The following is a 24,078-nucleotide window of genomic DNA, read 5'->3' on the forward strand; positions in this document are numbered from 1 at the left end:
AAAGGGCAAAACTGCCTAAATAAATCACAGATTCGATTTTGAAAGTAGGGTCCGCGTGTTTATCCGATTGTCCACCCTATAACCCGACTACCTATCCAACTGATTGGATCTTGATATTATGTTGGGTCTCACTATTGTTTTATTGTTTTGTTACCCATGTTGGACCTGTAGTAGATGAATAAATCCAGCAAAATAAACAATAACATAATTATATGTAGTAGATGAATAAATCCTGCAAAATAAACAATAACGTAATTATAATTAATTGACCAACAAAATCTAAAACTATCCAAAAATAGACGATTTAATGGCATAAGATTAAATGTCAATTTCTGCTCAAATCCATTCGCGTAAATCATTGAATTTTGAAAGAATATCTTTGACTACTAACTAATTTCCTAAAGTATAATTACCAAAAAATTGTAACTAAACATTAATCATACATAATTTGATATAATAAAATCTTAAACAAATTCGATATCTTTGATATCATACTTGCCATTCGAGATTAACACCACTCAATCACTACGATACCCTAGATTACTAACTTGAGTATAAATAGATCTATTTTACACTCATTATAATCTCATCACAGCAAGCAATAGTTTTCTATTCTCAAAAGCTAAACCCAAAGTCCGTCTATCTTGCGGGTTAGCCTTTTCATTTGTTTAGTCCCTTTTGTACAGCAATCACTAATCTCCAAGAATTATTACTTTTGTTGTGTATTAGTAACTTAGTTTAAAAAATTCTGTTTCAGATACTTCACTCTTTCTTTCACCAATCTCACACATATATGCAAGCAATCACATTAGAAAAACGGATCAATGTGTTTTTGATTCATTTAATCCCTTTAGTAGAACAATTAATTAATCTCATCTATTGCTTTTGCCAAGATGTGAGTATACGTCTTCATCTCATTATATCGAGGGATAATTCCAAATGGCTGTTTTTGATGGGATTTAATCTTTTATATATTGCAGGTGTCAATTGAAACTGTGACACCCATACCGTCGCAAAAGACGGAACAACATGTAATCCATCCGGTCTGGCCAAAAACGTTTCTTTCTTTAAAATTCACCAACGAACAGACTTCAAACTGCAACTGTCGAACTTACTAACCAAGGAAAAAGGGAAATAAGGGGGTGAGTAAACTTGTTTACTCAGTGAGGAAATCAAAGTCTGCCCACTAAACAAACAGTAATCTCGTTCCAAATATAATCAAAAACCATTACTTAGCATAGATTTAGAATGTCTACTAATCAAACAAACAAGCAAACATCTTGAAACAACCCGACCCTTTTTTTTTTAATAAATATAATTAAGCATCCCATACTACTTAATTAACCAACCCAAACCACCACTCATCATTAAACCAGCAATAACCATTAAGCACAGCGGAAACATACCAAACCAATACATCATAAATACAATAACACTCCTAACCAATCTATCCAACAACCTAGCATAACTCTATCCAAGGTTCCAATAACATAACCATACATAACCAATATATATCACACAAACGAGACCCTAGATCATCCTCCTCCTCATCGCCATGATTCCACGTCACATACCTGCACACCACAAACAACAATTGAGATGCGTAAGTATTATCATAAATACTTAGTGAGGCAATCCTCCCATCTACTGGGCTATACACACAAGCAACTGAGATTCCCATGTTTAACAAACAACAAACAAACACAACAAACCAGGAAAATCAAAAACAGACAGAGTGATGTCGACCGACACCAGAGTGGTGTCGACCGGCACTGGCCCAAACATGGTGTCGACCGACATCCACTTGGTGTCGATCGACACCGACTCCGCAGACGCGTTCTGCTCGAAGCCGATCATCGAATCTCCGTTTCCAATCATCTCCAATCCATTCCAAACTCACCCAAAAGCTTCAGGAACCTATCAGAACCATAACACAACCACCACAAACAAGAACAACACCACAAAACACAACAAATCAAGCAAACAAAGGATTCTCAGGCTTAGGTAAGCCATGGTCATGCACTCACTTCTTTTGCAGGAAGATTCTCACTCAACCACGACGAATCCAACACTTAGAAGCCTTCTCCTTTGTTCCTAGCACAAGATCTTCACTCCACAGTAACAGATCTCTCAAGAACAGCCAAGGATCTCACAAATCTCTCTCAAAAACGTTTTCTCCTTCTTCTCTATGTTTCTCTGTCAAAACGGCTAAAAGGACGAAGTACGTCGAGTTCCCCTATTAAACTCGAGTTTAGGGCTTCTCCTAAACCAACCACGCAAACCGGACGATTAAAATCGAATCCATCAAACCGTCTGCAAACGGTGCCGACAGACACCACAAGTGGTGTCGATCGACACCCTAACCAAAATTCCAGAAATTGGTTCGCGGGCGTTACACATCTTATTTCTCCTCAATAACTTTCATCTTATTTTATGCACTTTTGTGGCAACTACCACACTGAAACATTTCTGTTTCTTTACATTACTTAAAGAAGTTTTATTTTATTTATAAGTTTGGCCATTATCACTTTTTCTGGCTCAAAAACCCCATTCCTGGAAGACCACGGCCAATAGCTTGATTCTTCCCGTACTGCTCGTCAGCGGTTTATGACCTGCAATGAACCCGTCGGTCCATTACAGTCCAACATCCTCAAGTACCTTTCCCTTTCTCATTCTCTTCTCATTCTCAAGTATGTTCATAATTATATTTATAATATAGTATATAAGTTAATTCATAACATCAGATTATGTAGCTAATGTGCTTCACATATATCATGTTACTAACAACCTACTTTACCATGCACACAAATTTACACAAACACGTTCACTAGTAAACAATTCTTGAGTCTATACTCAGTAACCATCAAAGAGTATATAAAGAAAGAGGTTATTGTATATCCGCAAGTACCACCCTCACCTTAGCCATAAGGGTCAAATCCACGGTTTAGAAATAACAACAACGCAAATCCGGTTCATCAACAATTCTCAGTTTGGAACAGTTTAGACCGGTCTAATATTATTTCCCAATAATATACAAAATCAATAACCACAAAGTAACCCATTAAACCAACCCAAACCAAAATCTCTAACTTATACTTATAGTGTTCCCTTTAATTAAATTAATTAGACCAAGATCTAATAATTTAATACACCACAATTTAACTCCATGAGCACATGCACATGATCGACTTCAGTTCAATAATCAAAGCCCAAATTACCTTAAACGCACAACACCATAATCCCATTCCCACACGTGAACTTTAACGACACAAGCCAATACATATCACGACAATTAATCTCGGTTCTGAACATCAATACACAAATTAGAATCCTCGGTTTAGTTTGGTTATAGTCCGTGGTTTAATAATCGAAACAACACACAACAACGTCACAAGTGAAGCTTGCCGTTTACCTTTTAACCGCGTTACACATGACGGATCTGCTCCACGATGGCTCAACGTGACAGTTCAGCTCACGGTGGTCACTTCCTCATGGCTATAATGGCCTCGACGATGGGCTACGGCTGCTCCGGTGTCAGCGGGTGACATCTCCGGTGAAAGACGGTGGTTGACTGACCAACGGTGGTGATCGGTGGAAACGATGGAGACCAACGAGAACAACAGACGTTTCTCTACGCTTCTCCTCCACGAGACTTACGGCAACAGTAGAGGACCACGACGACTATAACAATCTCACTCTTATTGACTTAGGGTTTTGCTCAAGATCTCTTCCCTTTTGTAAAAACATCGACGGCGATAGATGCGTATACATACCTATGTATCTACGAGCACACACACAATACACATATACCCTTGTCGTTTTATTGTTTTGATCTACTTAGGTCTTAAGGGCTAAACTTAATAACAAAATAAACCGGCCTAATTAGAATTAAGAAATCGGGGTGTTACAATTCTCCCCCACTTAAAATAAATTCGTCCTCGAATTTGTGAGTGTACTTCTCAACTAAATATCCAACCCAATTCGGAGTGTCCTTCTCCTAGATGCTCTCTTCAACTTTATGAATTTATCCGCTTAATTAGAGTACTAATACTCTAGCTTCTGTTAGCTAGAAATACTTTCACTAGATATCCTTTCTTTTTATTCTCAGCATTGGTTTACAAGAGTCAAAAAACTTTTATGTAATTATGGTTCAATATGATGTCTAGCCATATGACAACATGGGACGTCAAGTGTCACAATTCCTTTCATTTCCCAAATATTATATAGAATACCTCCAATTTCCAACAAAAGGTTTCCATTATCTTAACTTGTGAAAATAACCGGTTAACCAATATACGACCTACGACCTGGTCTAACAATATTCTGAAGTGTAAACATCCACCATGACCATTGCGGTTTTGTGCAACACGGAGCTAAATGATCCACCAAGCTTCCGTTGTACTCACCTTGTAAGGTTCACACCCCATCGGAAGTTTCCCAATGTTAAATTTAACATAGTTTTTTCCTAACACTCTCTTACGGTTCTGGTTCCTTTTGAGTTTTCCATGCATTTTTTTCCTGTCAAAGTAGTACTTTCCATATAATCCTCTTTCGCCACATAATGACCATTCTGCATAACTTAAACACCAAATAAAAATAATGTTGATTCCTCATACTTCTTAGTGATGTCCATTTTGCTAACCTTAGCGGATTCCTATACCACCTATCAAATTTCATACGTTGTAGACTTATCGTTTTTCTCTTATTCAAATCATTTTTTTCCGTTTAGAATAACATCCATTTTCTAAAGCTTTCCCAAAGCTGCAATATAAGAATTATTCACTGTCCTTTTCTTTCTTCTCTTTTTTTTTTTTTTTTTTTAACATCTTCGTACCTATCTCATCCAGCTCTACAACTACCCAAGTTGCATCCTTATTGCTAGTCATCTGTAGCAGTCCAACAATCTCCATTGTCACCACACCCTTTTCCTTTCGGTTAAAGATAACTACAAATTATACACAACATATTCCTATCTTGGAAAGACTAGAACTTTTGCGTCTCTATACTTTCTTTACAACCCTTCTATGCATTATCCATACATAAATACAGTAAAACCTCTATAAATTAATAAGGTCGGGATCCTGAAATTTTATTAATTTATAAAGGTTTTAATATATCGATAAATTAATAAAATATTAACTTATGAAGAGATTGTTTTTTATTTTCATAATTTTAAAAAGAAATTATTACAAAATAAAATACTTTTGTTATGATTCACATTTTTATAGAACTTTCTTAATTTATAATTTTGACTATCGTAATAGGATTGATGTTAATAATTTACTTAATTATCTAGGCGAAAATGATAAATGTTAGAAGTTTAGAGTTTACAAGAAATTGTTGGTATTATTTTTCATGGTAACGATGAAGTCGAATAACATATTACGGCGTCTTTAAAACCAATTACATGTAAAAAAAACAATTACCGCAACTAGGAATCTCCTCAATTTTTAGATGCGATTTGAGAATACAACATTAAAAGTTTTTAATACAATAAAAAGATTAGAGATGAGTTCTAACTACAATGCAAATTCAAGAATAAGAATAGACAAACAACAATAGAGTCATATTTCACTAAAATTTCTTAGATATATCTATATATATATATAGTTTATTTTAATTATTAATTTATAATATTGTTGGGACTATATTTTTACATAAGATTTTCAAAAAAAATATTATCTTATTATTTATCGAATTGTGTTAATTTTTACACCGGCCCAACTCGGAACCGGAAAATTTTATTAATTTATAGCGAGTATTAATTTAAAGAGTATTAATTTACAGAGGTTCTACTGTATAACCCATCGATATTCTTGCTAGAAGGTCTTAGTCTTTGATATATACATCTTTTAAAAATCTTCTTCCAACTTTTAGAAACTATTCCCACAGTCCTTGTGTCCATTCAGGTTCCATGAGTTAAGTAGTTTGTTTAACCATATTGCACGTCGCACAAGTATACATTCTCGCCAACACCATATCAACTTATATGGTGTTATCATCCATATGAGATTCCTTCTCAATTTTTTTTTTCTACGGCTTATAGGGCTTCTTCCCATGTTATTTAGCACTTTAATGACGCCACACATATCTTAAGGTGTTCCGTCCCTCTTAACAAAATTTACTATACTTTCTTGACTATCTTGACGAACTGATCTTTAGCTGGAACTTCTTACTCTCTCTTTTAAGGTTAGAGACAAGGGCCTTAGCTTTTATTTACAAAAACCAGAAGATGCAATCAAGACTCCCTAAAATAATAAACCAACACGCAAAAGATAATTCACTCAAAGAAATAATGCAACACTCTATTTTAATCAAAGCAGACAAACATAAAACATGGTTCAAGTCTTCGTCTTCTTCATCACCAACCTTCTCCACTGGAGGAATTATCCCTAGTACTCTCGCACGGTATTGACCCCTCACCCTTCCGCTTGAAGAAAAAAACATTCATCACACATTTTTTGGCTTCACACGCAATGGCGGTTCAGATTCTTACACTACTTTTGAGGATTGATTTCCACTCGCCACAAAATCAAGCTTAAGATTAGAATCCTACTAACTTTCACAAAATGAAAGTCATGAACAAGTTTGTTGTCGGTGAATTCAAAATCTTTATACAAAACAAAATTTGTTTCCGGAAACTTTCTTTGAAAATATATAGATATATATATTTTTTAAAACAAAAAAAATCATTTTAGAAATCTTGACCCTCCGGGTCAGCACCGGAGTGGCCTTAACCGGCTCTGATACCAAATGTGACACCCGTACCGTCGCAAAAGATGGAACAACATGTAATCCTTCTGGTCTGGCCAAAAACGTTTCATTCTTTAAAATTCACCAAAGAACAGACTTCAAACTGCAACTGTTGAACTTACTAAACTGGGAAAAAGGGAAATAAGGGGGTGAATAAACAAGTTTACTTAGTGAGGAGATCAAACTCTGCCCACTAGACAAACAGTAATCCCGTTCCAAATATAATCAATAACCATTACTTAGCATAGATTTAGAATGTCTATTAATCAAACAAACAAGCAAACATCTTATTTCTCCTCAATAACTTATTTCTCCTCAATAACTTTCATCTTATTTTATGCACTTTTGTGGCAACTACCACACTGAAACATTTCTGTTTCTTTACATTACTTAAAGAAGTTTTATTTTATTTATAGGTTTGGCCATTATCACTTTTTCTGGCTCACAAACCCCATTCCTGGAAGACCACGGCCAATAGCTCGATTCTTCCCGTACTGCTCGTCAGCGGTTTATGACCTGCAATGAACCCGTCGGTCCATTACAGTCCAACATCCTCAAGTATCTTTCCCTTTCTCATTATCTTCTCATTCTCAAGTATTTTCATAATTATATTTATAATATAGTATATAAGTTAATTCATAACATCAGATTATGTAGCTAATGTGCTTCACATATATCATATTACTAACAACCTACTTTACCGTGCACACAAATTTACACAAACACGTTCACTAACAAACAATTCTTGAGTATATACTCAGTAACCATCAAAGAGTATATAAAGAAAGAGGTTACTGTATATCCGCAAATACCACCCTCACCTTATCCATAAGGGTCAAATCCACAGTTTAGAAATAGCAACAATGCAAATCCGGTTCATCAACAATTCTCAGTCTGCAACAGTTTAGACCGGTCTAATATTATTTTCCAATAATATACAAAATCAATAACCATGAAGTAACCCATTAAACCAACCCAAACCAAAATCTCTAATTTATACTTATAGTGTTTCCTTTAATTAAATTAATTAGACCAAGATCTAATAATTTAAAACACCACAATTTAACTCCATGAGCACATGCACATGATCGACTTCAGTTCAATAATCAAAGCCCAAATTACCTTAAACGCACAACACCATAATCCCATTCCCACACGTGAACTTTAACGACACATGCCAATACATATCACGACAATTAATCTCGGTTCTGAACATCAATACACAAATTAGAATCCTCGGTTTAGTTTGGTTATAGTCCGTGGTTTAATAATCGAAACAACACACAACAACGTCACAAGTGAAGCTTGCCGTTTACCTTTTAACCGCGTTACACATGACGGATCTGCTCCACGATGGCTCAACGTGACAGTTCAGCTCACGGTGGTCACTTCCTCATGGCTATAATGGCCTCGACGATGAGATACGGCTGCTCCGGTGTCAGCGGGTGACATCTCCGGTGAAAGACGGTGGTTGACTGACCAACGGTGGTGATCGGTGGAAACGATGGAGACCAACGAGAACAACAGACGTTTCTCTATGCTTCTCCTCCACGAGACTTACGGCAACAGTAGAGGACCACGAAGACTATAACAATCTCACTCTTATTGACTTAGGGTTTTGCTCAAGATCTCTTCCCTTTTGTAAAAACAGCGACGGCGATAGATGCGTATACATACCTATGTATCCACGAGCACACATATACCCTTGTCGTTTTATTGTTTTGATCAACTTAGGTCTTAAGGGCTAAACTTAATAACAAAATAAACCGGCCCAATTAGAATTAAGAAATCGGGGTGTTACAGAAACGACTGAAATTTCAGGTACTAAAGAAGATAGTATATATCAAAGATTAAAGACACGAGTAACATGCTTAGGTTTCTCTTTCTTTGGAGAAAGCTTCTTTGGTATATTACTGAACTTGCAATAAAACTCTTAAATCAGATCAACGGTGTTTGTTATATGTAAGGCTTTTTATGATGTAGTCTAATGTTTGAGATAGCTTAGGAAACTATCTCTATGATTATACAACATTTAATATAACTAATGTTCCCGATGTCCTTATGGTAATCATGTTATGCTTTTAGTGTTCTTTTTGCTCCATCTATACGAAATTCTTGGAATATTTATCCAAAATACAATAATTAAAAATGATATATTAACACACAAAATTATATAGTAAAAAGGCTTAACCAAATAATTTTAGAATAATTATTCAAAATACAATAATTAAAAATTAGTCCCGCCAGTGTACTGCTTGTTCAAACCTAGTATATATATTATGTTTTTGGTCAATATATTTCCATTTGACCAATTCTCTGTACAAGCCAAAAATTGGCACATGGTGTTATAATTTAAGCCCATTTGGGAGAATCCCTTCAAGAAACCCTTCAATTACTCTATAAAGAAACCCTAAACATAAGTTACTTTGCGCTGGGTTACATGTAACAAGACTCATGTGATCCTTGTTTGTAGGAGATGACGACCATTGAACTTCAACATGAAGCCTCCTTAAACGTTATTACATGCTTTTGGTTATTAAAAGACACACATAATTATTTTCAATCTTTTCTTCATCGTGAATCCAAAGATTTCCTCTCTGGGAATTTAAATGTAATGAAACAATGGACTTTTAAATTCGTCTGGTTGATGTATCATCGTATGTGTATAAAATCAATTTCCTTTTATTTCTTTTTGTACCCAAAAAAAAAACCAACCTTTTCTAATGACTTCGATAGGGTTCTTTGAAGTATCCATAGCTTTCTTTTGCTTTCTCATACTGCTGCCGCACCACGAAACCCTTTGGAAGGTGTCCATGGAACTGGCCGGTTCTTAGCATGCTTCCTGGTGTAGTCATGAGGTTACACCGCGCCTATGACTCCATCGTGGAGGTTTTCGAGAACTCCAACATGACCTTCCAATTCAAGGGCCCCTGGTTTACTGGAATTGATATATTAGGCACGGTTGATCCAGCTAATATATATTATATGATGTGCTCAAACTTCTCAAATTACTACAAAGGTCCTGAGTTTCATGAAATTTTTGAATCTTTTGGTGACGGGATCATCAACTCGGACTACGAGCTATGGAGACAATGGAGGAAGGCCTCTCAGTCTATATTCCACCAACAAAGGTACCAACCTTTTTCAACAACTATCACGAAACGTAAGCTCAAAGACGGGCTTGTACCTCTTTTCAATCATTTCGCAGAGGAAAAGATGGTTGTGGAGTTGCAAGATGTGTTCCTGAGATTCATGTTCGATACAACCTTCATGTTAATAACCGGGTCCGATCCTGGAAGTGTCTCCATTGAATTACCGGAAGTTGAGTTTGCAACGGCTTTTGAAGATGTTGGAGAAGCAATTTTTTATAGACATATTACACCAAGATTCTTATGGAAGCTGCAAAAATGGATCGGAATCGGAGCAGAGAAGAAGATGATGAAAGCTGATGCCACTTTAACTCGTGTTTGTAACAAATATATATCAGCCAAGAGAGAAGAGGTAAGATCACAAGGGAATACTCACAAATCCAATGGAGAAGATCATGAAGTTCTTTTGACTTCCTTCATAAAGCTAGATACAACCAAGTACGACCTCTTGAATCCTGGTGATAATAAGCTTCTCCAAGACTTCACAGTGAACTTCATGGCAGCTGGGAGAGATTCAACTGCTGCTGCACTCACTTGGTTCTTCTGGAATCTTTCTGAAAACCCTAACGTGTTAACCAAGATTCTCCAAGAGATCAACAACACAAAACTACCAAGAACTGGAAGTGATCATCAAGACACGTTATTGTACTTGAATAAGCTGGTGTATTTACATGCTGTATTGAGTGAATCAATGAGGCTCTACCCACCAGTTCCATTCGAACGCAAGTCTCCAGTCAAACCAGATGTGCTTCCAAGTGGGCATAAAGTCAAATCAAATATGAATATCATGATCAGTATTTACGCGACGGGGAGAATGAAAGCAGTATGGGGAGAAGACGCGAGAGATTTCAAGCCAGAGAGATGGATTACAGAGACTGGAGGGTTGAAGCATGAGCCTGCTTACAAGTTCTTATCGTTCAATGCTGGCCCAAGATCATGTATAGGAAAGAATTTAGCTATTAATCTAATGAAGACAGTGATCGTGGAAATATTACAAAACTATGAGATCAAGGTCGTCAATGGACAAAAGATTGTGGCAGAACTTGGTCTTATCTCCGCATGAAGCATGGGCTAAAAGTCACAATTAATAAAAAATGTTCCAGCTTGGTGTGAAGTTCTGAAAGTCTCTTTTATTTTTCTTTAGCAATCGATATTAAGAATAAGAAGGATGGTCCTCCAAAATTGGTCAAGCAATGCTGAATTTGTATTAAACTCTTTCACTCAATAAAAAATGATATTCTTGTTTCTTAAACAAATATAATGTATTCAACTTAAAATTGGGTTAGTTATGTTATCAATTCGGATGAACTTTTCACGAAATCTGAATGAATTAAGGCGAACGTTCATTTTTCTAGACTCTATTCTAATTTAGTTATGCGTAAAACTGTTGACGAGTAAACTTACTAATTCTCTATATGATATCCTTATACAATAAGCCACTTAGCCGCATAGCATGGCTGCGTGACTATGTGAACAAATACGGTTTTCGTGATCAAGAACTTGTGATTCTCTCACAGAGAATGTTCTTGCAACGATCTTGAAACGGGTATGTATATAGGCCACGAAGATAAGGAGAGTTACAGGCAGTGATGTGTGTAGCGTTCCTGGATGGTTTATGACATGTGTTACGGTTCACTTGTTAGAGACGACACGTGACGATTTGGTGGAGAATCTTGCATATGAGATGCTAAATCAGCGTCACTGAATTTGGATGCTTCTTGCACAATCGTAGGGGAATGTTTTGGTTTTGATTTGTGTAGTTTTGGTTTATATTTTACTGTTAGGTACGTTACCGTTATACGAGTGGATTACATGAAACAGGGTTTTTTGAAAGATTTTAAAGAATTGCTTAAAAGTTTTTATAGTTTTATTAATTAGCCCATCATCTCTGCCTCGATTAATGACTAATGTCCGCCTAACATTGATTACTTAATTATGTCTGTCTAATTTGATTGTAATCCGTTTGATCCGATTATTTCCCAATTAATTTGTTGTATACGGATTTTTTTAGAGTCAAATATAAATCAAATACTTTTTTTGTTATTAAGACATTTAAATTAAGAGTTTGTGATGTTTTACAATAATTAATGTACAAACTTTTAATGAAAGTTTTAAAATTATGTTTTATGTATTTACTATAATTTTAAAGTCAATATTATAGTTTTATATTTTATTTGGTATTTTTATTTAACATAAATAGAATTATGGACATACTAGCCCGACTAGCGCCTAGCGATTTCTAGAACAGTGATATTTCTATAATCTTGTCAAGTCTCTCAAACAATCTCTCAATTTTAATGATACTCTATATAACTTATTTGTTAAGAAAAGTGAATAAAATTATAAACTAATAACATAATAATTAAATTCATTGAAAATCCTAGATTCTTTTGTTTTAGTTGAACAGCACAAAAGATTTATTGACTTTCTAAAATTCACAATCCAATAACCCAGATTAAGGTTATTATTCTTAATAAATATTTTTGTTTTGACTCTCAAATGGGCAATTAATTATTCCGGTCAAATTTAAAGAGATTGCCTTTTATTTGAGTAAGAAGAATATGTGGTGTATGTATAAACAATGTTTGACTAGAAATTATTCAGTAGAAGATATAGAAAAAAATAGAAAATCAATTATTAACTTCTGCGTCATGAAATCTGTTACTTTATTTGTGGTTTCTTATGTTTGCATATGTTTCGTGATGCATAATGCTACAGGTGAAATATATATATAGATTAGTTACTTGCTTAATATGAAAAAAATTGACTGATAAAAGAATATTACAAAAAAACTTGTACTTTCTTCTGTATTATCAACTGTTTTGTCTTTAATATATGAAAGTTTAATTTATCCATAATCTAATATTTTTTGGATCGATATAAAATAGTGGAGGCACAACATGATGATGGTTTACTATTGACGCAAACACTAAAAAGTGATGATGGTTTGCAATTAATCCCATTTAAAATATTTTTATTTTTATAAAAAAAGTATAGACGAATATATACGTGGAGTTCAAATGACACACCAGCAGCAATCTTCTTCAAATTTTACCATCCCTACTATTATTTGTAAAGTCGTTTAACTAATAAACATTTGTTTTGTAAGAAATTATAAAAATATACCATTGGAGTTATGACAAAATAATTCATTAACGAGAAGGCTAAAAACGTCATTAAAGTTTTTAATAGTTGGATAAACGCGCGGATTACTGGATCGGATCTAACTTTTAACTTATTTTTTCGAGATGTTCGGACCCTTTAATAAACTAAAGTTTCGACTAGATATTCGTAAAGCCCGGTTGGTCTGGTTGTTAAAGTATGTTCTACTTTTAGGTTAGGTGATAGGTTCGAACTGCATAAACGTCCATAGTAATAGATTTGGATCTTAGTTTTACTGTTTTGAAACGAAATTAAACAAATTAATGATAATAACTACCCAATAATTTAGGAAATCCCTTAAAGTTGTTACCATAATAATCAGACAATTAAATTTAAATTGTAGAACATTACTTTGATTTGGTTTTATATTTTGAGAAAGTTCCGGCAAATCAATTTAAACAAATAAATAAAAATAAATTATGAGTGGATTTAACACTCTTAAACAAACTAACAAACTGTGAGAAATATTTTAATTACTTTAGAAATACACATAGCAGAATTAATTTTAACATTTTCAACAAATAGGGAATGTGTTTGATTATTAAGATACATTTTCAACAAACAGGGGAGCTTTCCAATCTGTTTGAAGAAAAAGAGCCAAACTTGGAGGAAGTGAAGTAAGCTTTTGACTGATGTTCTTGATTTTATATATTTGATTAATACAATCTTCTCTTATTCAGTTAGAATGGATTTTAAGATATTTTCTCCGTCTAAAACCTGAGTTAAACAAATACAAACTTTTTAATTCTAACTTTGATGAACTTCATTAAAAAAGTATAAGCAAATAAAATTTCTCAAAATTACGAATTTTTAATACAATAATACAAGAATAATCAATTTTTAATAAAAAAGAAATTGGATCACACTATATAATTATGTTTGGAGGACTATCATTTGGATTTTATTCTGGATAAATGATTTTGTTTTAGATAACTTTATTTATTAACCAAAAAACACTATATAATTTCAACCAAAATTGAATCAAAAGATGGATTGAAAATATTTAATCATAAGATTTATTTATTTTTAAATATCATCGGAATTATATCAATGTTATGCACATAATTTCATATCAGAAAATGTAAATTAAGTTACGATTTAAATTACAATCTATTTATGGTATTATGATGAGCAATAGTAGATGTGAGACAAAAATGAGTAATTTGTATAATAGAAAACTTTGTAATTAAACAATTTTCAAAAAAAATGTTGACTTATATGACATGTAGATAACTACTTTGGGACGAGTATTTTGAGATTTATGGGTATTTTAAAAATATTTTGAGAGTTTTTGAGAATTATAGTATCTATTAACTATATAAATTAAACATTGAAATGGAGAATATATGTATTTCGTATAAATTTTTTAGCCAAAATTTATTAATAACATTATTATATGGGTAATTATTTAAAAGAGAATGGTTATGGGACATGAAATTTTTAACGGGATAGATTAGGACAGGACGAAATGGGATGAGACTGAACGAGATTTAACACTCTGTAACAAAATTACTTTCACTTTTTTAACAAACACAGTATGTGCTTGATTATTATGGATGGATTGCAAAAAACTGTATATTTTCCAGCTGATGAAGATGATGATCATGTTTATTATCGGTACAGGTTGCGGTATTCTACATATACACCAAAATATTGATAAGACACTGTTAAAGAGTGGCAACCTAATTTTTATGAAAATATTAATATTATACACTTAAAAATTTACGACCCACGATTTATTATTTGAATGAATATATGTTTTACGAGTGTTTTTGAAGTAATTTAGTTTACTAATTAAATACATATACTTTAAGAAACAATAATTAAATTTTGAGAAAAATCTATTTGATTTATGGTATTAAGACAAGAAATAGTATACGTAAATTGAAATAGGTAATTTGAATAATGATCAATATCAATATATTGAAAGTTTTTTTTAAAAGAAAAGAGACATAAATTTTAGATAAAAGTACGAAATCAGAAAATATATGTAGATAAATTGAAGTGTCAAGCTTTGATTAATTTGGATAAAGATTGACAATGCGACAGGTAATTAACCACTTTAGAACGGACACTTTGAAAAATTTTGGTATTTTTGAAAACAATTAAATAGTTTTTGAAAATTATAATTTTTTGGATAATTCAATTAAGTAAATAAAAAATATTCAACAGAGAACTCTGGTATCCCGTCTAAATTTCTTACTCAATCTCTTTTAGTAAGCATTGTCTAACAAGTAATTATTTAAAAGAGGACGAACATAAGACAAAAAGTTCTGATGGATAGAGGACGTGACGAGACTGGATGAGACGAGATGAGACGGGACGAGAGGAGTTGGGTTGGGACAAGAGGGGATAGGAAGGGACGGGACGTGTTTTCCGTCCAAAGTAAACACGACTAGGTTTAAATTTTTTTAATTTACATGAAAATAGCGCACATGTGGTATAGTACCCGGATTAATATAATTCTTAGTCATTTTACAAATTTAAAATTTATATAAAAATATTTTGTCCCGTGCTACAGCACGGATTACTACCTACTAATATATATTAACAAAAAAAAAACATTCATCGCTCATTCTCTCAAATTAAACCTTTGTGAAGAAGAAGAAGACGACTTGAGAGATTTGCGATTTGCGAATAAGCCATGTCATTTTTTTATTTTTTTTCTAAAATTTTTTTAAGACCAATTTATTTATTTATTTAATTTTTACCAGACAAATGATGATATAAATGCATAAAAAAGTGTTTTCATTATATATGCCATTAAAGTCAAATTAATATTATCTAACATGTGGATGATGATGCAAGAAAAAAAAAACATAGTATATTTTTAAATTTATACAATAAAAAATGGTCAACTCTCTCCATGTGAATGACACGTTAGTAGTGGAGAGAGTGCCACCTGTCAACACAAATTAAAAGCGAACATATTTAAAATTAAAGATGAATTTGAAACATCTTCTATGTCTTTTATTATTTTTCATATCACAAACAGTTTCAATATTTATATAAGAAATCTAGAGAGGCTTAGAATATATTGATGTTTTCTTTAAGTAAATAGATGCATCACCAAAAGATAAAAAGATATCGAGAGTAAAACAAAATATTCATTTCGTTTTCTTAGGATAAACCATGAAGATATGAACATATGGTTTAGGCATTAGAATTTTGGTCATCTCTCTCCATATAAATGACACATCAGCAGTGGAGAGAGTGCCACATGTCAACATAAATTAAAAACAAACATATATAAAATTAAACATGAATTTGAAACATCTTCTATGTCTTTTATTCTTTTTCGTATGACAAACAGTTTCAATATTTATTTAAGGAATCTAGAGAGTCTTAGAATATGTTGATGTTTTCTATAAGTAAGTAGATGCATCACCAAAAGATAATAAGGTATCGAGAGTAAAACCAAATATTCGCTTTGTTCTCTTAGGATAAACCATGAAGATATGAACATATGGTTTAGGCATTAGAATTTTCTTAACAATTTGAAAAGTTGCAACAGTGACTGGAATTTGGTTAATATTGTAGAAATATTCATGAAAGTGTGTCCTTAGAGAAATAAAATTTTATATATGAAAACATTGGAGTTTTGTTCACTATAGAATGAAAGATAGTTAAATCAATGATAGAATGTTGGTTGAGGAAAATACATAGAGAAAAGAAGATGAAAATTAAATTCTAAAGTTATATTCATCAAGAAATTGAATAGCTAGCAAGAAGGGAAGTTGTCTATCTTAAGTATAACTATTAAAAAATTAATCAATCTATGAAAAACTTTTTGATAAAAGAGAATTTGAGAGTCCCACGGTATTTAGTTGGGAAGCTTAAATACAAATATATCTAAACACCTAAGTTTTAGACAAGAATTGTAAGATTTTTAAATGTTTTTATCTACCAATTAAATGTGCAAATGGTATGATTATTTTACTTCCTAAAAAAATATGCTAATAGTGTTCGCCTACAAAAATCACTTTACAATAAGATTTAGCTTTAAACCAAATTTAGTATTCTTTGCCTCCTCACAAAAAAAACTTTGTTTTGTTTGTTAATATATAATTTTTAATCTTTCAAATGTGAAAATATAAGAAGCACAAAGAAAGTACTACAATATATATATATATATATATATATATATATATATATAATCATACCTGCACGTACTACGTGCGGGTACTCATCCAATATTGTAAATACGAAGTATAAACTATTTGATTGAATACGTAGTGGGGTAAATGTTTTCAAAAATTTTGGATAATATTTTAAGTTGATTGAATTTATTTTAGATATTTATCTAATTAGTATAATTAATATATGTGTTATGTATTTAATATGCTGATTTAATTTATCTTGGATATATGTAAAGTTTAATACATAGATTTGATAACTTATTAGATTTTAACCCGCGGTACACCGAAGAAATGGTATGTGATCATAATATATATGTAGATATATAATATAAAGTCGTTAGTGTTAACAAATCATATCTAAAAATAAAGTGATAGAGAAGATGCACTATAATAATGTATGAAATATGTTTTTTAAGTTACTCATGATATCCAAATGTGTGTAAATATTAGCTGTTATTCAAAATAAAATAATAATTGACTATTCCGAATGTGTGTGAATATTAGCTGTTATTCAAAATAAAATACTAATTGACTATAATTTATATAGAAAACAATTTCACCAAATTTAATTACTATGTATCTTCATAAATAAAAATGATAACTTTTAGTGTTTTCATTTACTCATTCATAGCCAGCATTTTACCAGTAAATACAACATTAGTGATGGTTAGTGATGATAATTAATCTTGTAGTCTGAGTAACAAATCTCACCAATAAATGTTCGTTACTGTATCCAACCAAGCGACATACCTAAAGATTTTTTACTTAAAATATGTAATTAATAAATTTTAGAAAATTAAATGTGATATCTTTTAATTAAATTTTGTCAGCTCATCATTTGTTCTATATAAACGAACTTCTCATAAATCAACACACATCATCTAAAATCACTTAAACATAGTTCATACACACATATTTTTTTCTTCAATTATGGTCAATAACATGACGAGAAAGAAGCTAAACCTATCTTTCATTGAAAATGATTCAATGAGAAAAGCAAGGTTCAATAAGAGAAAGAAAGGTTTCGTGAAAAAGATCCACGAGCTTTCCGTACTCTGTAGAATCGAAGCATGTGCTGTGATTTACCGTCCATCCAACTCAGTTCCGGAGGTCTGGCCATCGAACTTGGGAGTAAAGAACGTCGTGGAGAAGTTCGAGATGCTGACAAATATGGAGCAAGAGAAAAAAATGGTGAACCATGAAGGCTTTCTCAAACAAAACATATCAAAAGGTATGGGGAATAACAAGAGAAAGATGAAGGACAATACGGAGAGGATGATGAAAGAGGCCATGTTCGAACTTCTTGGTGGGAAGGCAGATAGATTTAAGGTGACTAACAAACATCGTGAAGATTTGTGTAAGTACATTGATCAGTATCTTAAAGAACTTTATCACCACAAAAACAAAATCCTAAGGCAATCCCATGTTGAATATGGTGAATCATCGGAAGCTGCTACAAATGTCATGGCACCAACATCTTCAGTTGAAGTGAATTCTCAATTCTCTCCAACTCTCATTGTTTCCAACTCTCCTCAAGTAACTAATGATTTATTGCCTTTGAGGCCTATAATCTCTTCAAGTCAGATTCCAGAGGAGGTTAATACTTTTCCCGGTAACAATCTTTTTGCTGCTGCTTCCTAACAATATTACTATCCAGTGATAAATCCAGTTGCTGTTTATGATCATAATGCAAATATTAACCATCTTGGTCATAATCAATATCAACAACAAGATGGATATCCGACGATTGTGCCTCAATATGGAATTGACAATCCGAGTCAAAATCAGGGTCAGCAAGCGGAATGGTTGGTCTCAGATGATGACCTATCCTAAACAAATGAGTTTTCCTTTGATGGATTTTATATCAACTGTTACTACCAGTCGTCAACCCTAGATTATGCATTGTCTTCGTATTTCATGAAATCAGAGTTATTATGTTATTCCATTCTTGGAGAATTTATAACTCCATTTGTTTTGTATTGAGTTATTACTCCCTTTGTTTCATGTTTTTTAGAATTTTAATTTTGTTTTCACAAAACAAAATATATAAAAAATCCTATTGACTACCTCCACCTCCATGGCTGTCACCACCTCCACGGTAGTCTCCACCTCTACCACCAGACACACCAGCAGCATCAAATGAACCTTGTGAACCGTTGGGATATACTCCCTCCGTTTCATAATATATGATGTTTAGAGATGTATTTTTGTTTAATAATATATGATGTTTCCAACTTTCTATGCACTTTTAGACTAATTTTATATTTTCTATTATGCAGTTTTGTGTATGATTGGTTAAACTTTTTAAAAGTAATTATTTCTTAATATGCGTGTTTTAATTTAAACACCCTATATTTTGAAACGGAGAGAGTATCTTGCATGGGAAACCATCAAACAAAAAAAACATATTCGTTCATATAGAAACCCTAAATAAAAACTGTGAATATATTAGATAATTACATCACCAAGGTTAAATAAACATAGGTTTAGCACTGCACCAGTAATAAAAGTATTTGAAAAAATATTAAAAGGTACAGCAGGACCCTAAATTTTGTTAAGAAACAATTAAAACTTTTCAAGATCCAAAAAAAAATAAAAACCGTAGAGAAAATCAGATCGATGAACTTCTTATATGCTAAACCCCTATAGATGTAAAAAAAAAAACAAGTGAATGAAGGAAAATTGAGTTTCAAAACTCTACCTTGCCACTTAACTTGAAGAAGGAGAATGAAGAAGGAGAAAGAAGAGAAAAGTTTTGAGAAAGAAAGAGTTGAGGAAAGAGATACATACTAGCCGGAGAAGGAGAGAAATAGTTGAGAGAAGATTAAAATAAAAAATTATATGGATGATAGTGAAAAAGAAAAAATTTACATCAATTTATTTGTGTTTTCAAGAAATATGCGGGAAACAATCTCGATAATTACACTCATTAATTAAATTGTTATAAATTTACACGGTTTATTTTCTGGTAAGAAATATAATTATTGTCTGCTGCATCATCAATATAATTACTTAATTAGCTTAAGAAGTTCCCCCAAAATATATTTTTATATAATTTATAACTATTGCTTACAAAAACTACAGCTAAAAAGATATTTTTTACATCAGTTTTTTTAACCTCACTCATTGTAAATGACCGATGTTATAATATATAAATTTGCATCAAAATAACCCAATCCGTTTTTTTTCAAATAATAATAATATAATTAAATATCTCATAATATTTAATTACAACCCAAACAATAAACCAATAACAAATCAACATGCACAACAAAAGACAAACCAAACCAACTCCAACTTAATATAAATACAATATCAATCATAACCAATATAAACCAGCAACCTAGCATACTTCTAACAAGCTTACAATAACAAAATAACATAAACACAACACAACAATCGAGACCCTAGATCATCCTCCTCCTCATCGCCATCATTACACACTACACATTCATTACCTGCACCACAAACACAATGAGATGCGTGAGTATTACAAGAAATACCCAGTGAGGCGATCCTCCCATCTACGAACTATACACACAATCAAATCAAGAGTACAACCACAAATAAAACATAACAAACCAGTCATTGAACAGGTCACCCAATAACACATTCACCACACCTACATATCATCACAAAAACAAGTCATACAACCCAATCGCTCAGATAAGCTCATGGTCACGCACTCACCTTAACCAAGAGAGACTCTCCTCACGTCTGAAACAGTCCAAAAATGTCCTACAACAAGTCATACAACCAAAAGCAACCTTGAAGCAAACTGGACAAAAAACATCACAAACAATCAGTCTCAAAGACAAAACCCTAGAATGAAACCCAACCGTTCACTATCAAATACCTCTGGTGGGAAGCTTGTAGTAGACGTCACAAGCTTTCCACAAAATTTCGTGCCGATCGGAAACCAGACGAGACCACGATCTCAGTTACAATCTCCGATGGTCCCAACTCGCGTTTGAGAAACCGTGTCTCACGAAACTGCCAATAACTCATCGAGTTTAAATCCAAATCCACATCTGTAAAAATGAGAATGACGCTGAAAGACTTGGGAATAACTCTACCAAATTGTGTTACCTTTGAAAACGATTTGGTATGTAAAAACAGTTTCCTCCCAAACCTTAATGATTCTGCTTTTTCCTTCTCTCTAAGATAAAGCTTTGTTGATCTCTTTCTCCTTCTCCTTTTCTTTTACACCAAATCGACCAAGGCTCTCTCTCTTTCTCTGAGATCCCAACGTGGACACTCCACCAAAAGAAAGGAGGGGACACTTGAAACAACCCGACCCATTTTTTTATAACAATAAATACAATATATAATTAACCATCCCATACTAATTAATTAAACCAACTCAAGTCACAACTCATCATTAAACCAGCAATAGACATTATGCACAGCGGAAACATACCAATAATACAAAACCCATATATCATTAATACCATATCATTCCTAACCATTCTAACCATCAACCTAGCATAACTCTATCCATGGTTCCAACATCAATATCATAACCAACAAGACACATCGCCTTGATTCCACGATCACACTTTTCCTTTACCTGCACCGCAAACACTAATTTAGATGCATAAGTGTTTAATAAACACTTAGTGAGACAATCCTCCCATCTACTGGGCTATACACACAAGCAACTGAGATACCAATGTCAAACACAATCAACAAACAAGACAAACAAACCAGGGAACGAGTATCGTCTTCATTGGAAGGGAGGTGTCGACCGACACCAGCCAAGTGTCGAACGACACTGGCATTGGTGTCGACCGACACTACCCACAGTGTCGATCGATGCTGACCCTTGGTGTCGACCGACACACTCTTGGTATCGATCGACACTGACTCTGCAACCGCGATCCGCTTGAAGCCGAAAGTCGAATCTCGCTACCTATCAACTCCAATCCGTCCATTACTCAAACCCAAGGCCATATGAATCCGTACAGGCCCTATATCAACCATAACAAGCAAGAAAACACCACAAACAACAACAAACAAGCAAGACAAAGGAAATCTCAGGCTTAGATCAGCTATGGTCATGCACTCACCTCTTTCCGGGAAGATTCTGAATAACAACAACGAATCCAGCCCTCCTAGCAAGCTTCTAACACCCTCCTAGCCTCAGATCTCCCAAGAACAGTCAATGATCACACAAATCTCTCTCAAAAACGTTTTCTTCTTCTTTTTCTCTCTGTTTCCCTGTCAAAAACGGCTAAAGAGACGAAATAAGTCGAGTTCCCCTTTTAAACTCGAGTTTAGGGCTACCCCTAAACCAACCACGCAAACCGGACGATTAAAATCGAACCGATCGAACCGTCCGCAAAGGACCGACACAACAAGTGGTGTCGATCGACACCCTAACTAAAATTCCAAAAATTGGTTTGGGGTGTTACAATACTTTAAAAAATCTAGGGCTTTTGCTTTAATTAGATTAAATCAGGATTTAATTAAACCGATAATTAAACCAATAATTAAACCGAAATTAATTAAAATTCACTCCTTTGATTTATTCAACCCAACCCAAAATATAATCCTAAAACAAGGATGTTACAATTATGAAAAATGATTTTAAATTATTAAAATTTGAGTCACTTATAAATAAGTGATGCTAAAATGTTAAATTTTGAATCACCCGATGCTAATATGTGGCATCACTTATTAGCTGTGATGCTAACTAAACACGTTTTTCATCAGCGTTGCTATTTATTTTTCTAAAAAAAAATCAACACCGCAACAATTATTTTAGTGTACTAATATTTAAGCTTTGTTATTGGACGTATACATTTGACGATGGAACTATGTTTATCTCTCGATCAACTGTATTATTTGGGAATAATTTAATCAATTATTTCAATTGAATCTTCATTGAGAAGTTTGCTAAATTTTCTGGTAATTTGTTTCTTATTTTATAGATTATTCTTGTTATCCATTACAGTAAATACATACTTTTAACATATTATAATATGCAGAAAATCACATATCTACGTTTAGTGTCATTTTCAAAAATGTAAATAAAATGATGTTAATATTTTGAGTCGGTTAACGTCATTTTAAAAATTGACCTTAACTAACATCGTTTATATTTTCTATCTTAGAGTATACTAGGTATAAGACCCGTGCGTTGCACGGAAGTATCCCAATTAAAATTTAATTTCCTATAATTTAATTCTGGTCGATTTACTTGTCTGTAGATTCGAAAGAGTGAGCTGGTGGAAATGATGAATTAATGATGATAGGAAGATCATATATATAGGGGTATTAAATCTAATGAGGGTTATTTTTTTTTATTTTTTATTTTTTTGGACAAACATATGCTTCATTCTATTGAAAATAGAACACCACATACAAGGTAAGAACCAAAGTTTAAAGAACAACAAAGATATGTCATCCCCAAAGTCAAGATAACAAAGGTACATAGATAAGTAAAGATCATCGAGATTGTAGTCTTGAGAGCTATGAACCAAATCCTGTCAAGGGTTATGGAATCTGTGAGGTCAAGCAATATCGGTGTAACTTCCAAGAACAAGTCGGTGGAAGAGAAGGTGGCCACTGTCTTGGATCGAAGACCAAGCGGCGTTAAAGAAGCCAAGGTTGGAAACCTCACCGTAGTGAGGATGTCTACCCGAAGGAGAGCCTTGGCAAAGGTTTGAGCAGGGTTGCAAGTGCTCTGGTTGAGGATAAAAGAAGCTATGGACAAGGCTATTGGGTACTATGTGCAACTCAGGAAGAAATAATGGTAACCCCCACTCCATAGAGTTGGGATCATAATGCCACTGATCTTTAGAGTTTTAGGAGGATACTTCACAAAGTTAAAATATTGCAGTTTAGAGTTCTTTGTAAGAAAGCGAGATGGT

General features: G+C 33.2%; 2 pseudogenes; both read left to right on the forward strand.

Moving 5' to 3' along the window:
- Window positions 1–9,476: 9,476 nt before the first annotated feature.
- Window positions 9,477–11,092, forward strand: LOC104753591 (alkane hydroxylase MAH1 pseudogene; annotated as a pseudogene).
- A 7,016-nt stretch (window positions 11,093–18,108) lies between these two features.
- On the forward strand, window positions 18,109–19,167 carry LOC104753592 (agamous-like MADS-box protein AGL80 pseudogene; annotated as a pseudogene).
- Window positions 19,168–24,078: the final 4,911 nt, after the last annotated feature.

The sequence above is a fragment of the Camelina sativa genome, chromosome 16 (genome assembly GCF_030686135.1).
Source record: "Camelina sativa cultivar CO46 ecotype springtype chromosome 16, ASM3068613v1".
NCBI lineage: Eukaryota > Viridiplantae > Streptophyta > Magnoliopsida > Brassicales > Brassicaceae > Camelina > Camelina sativa.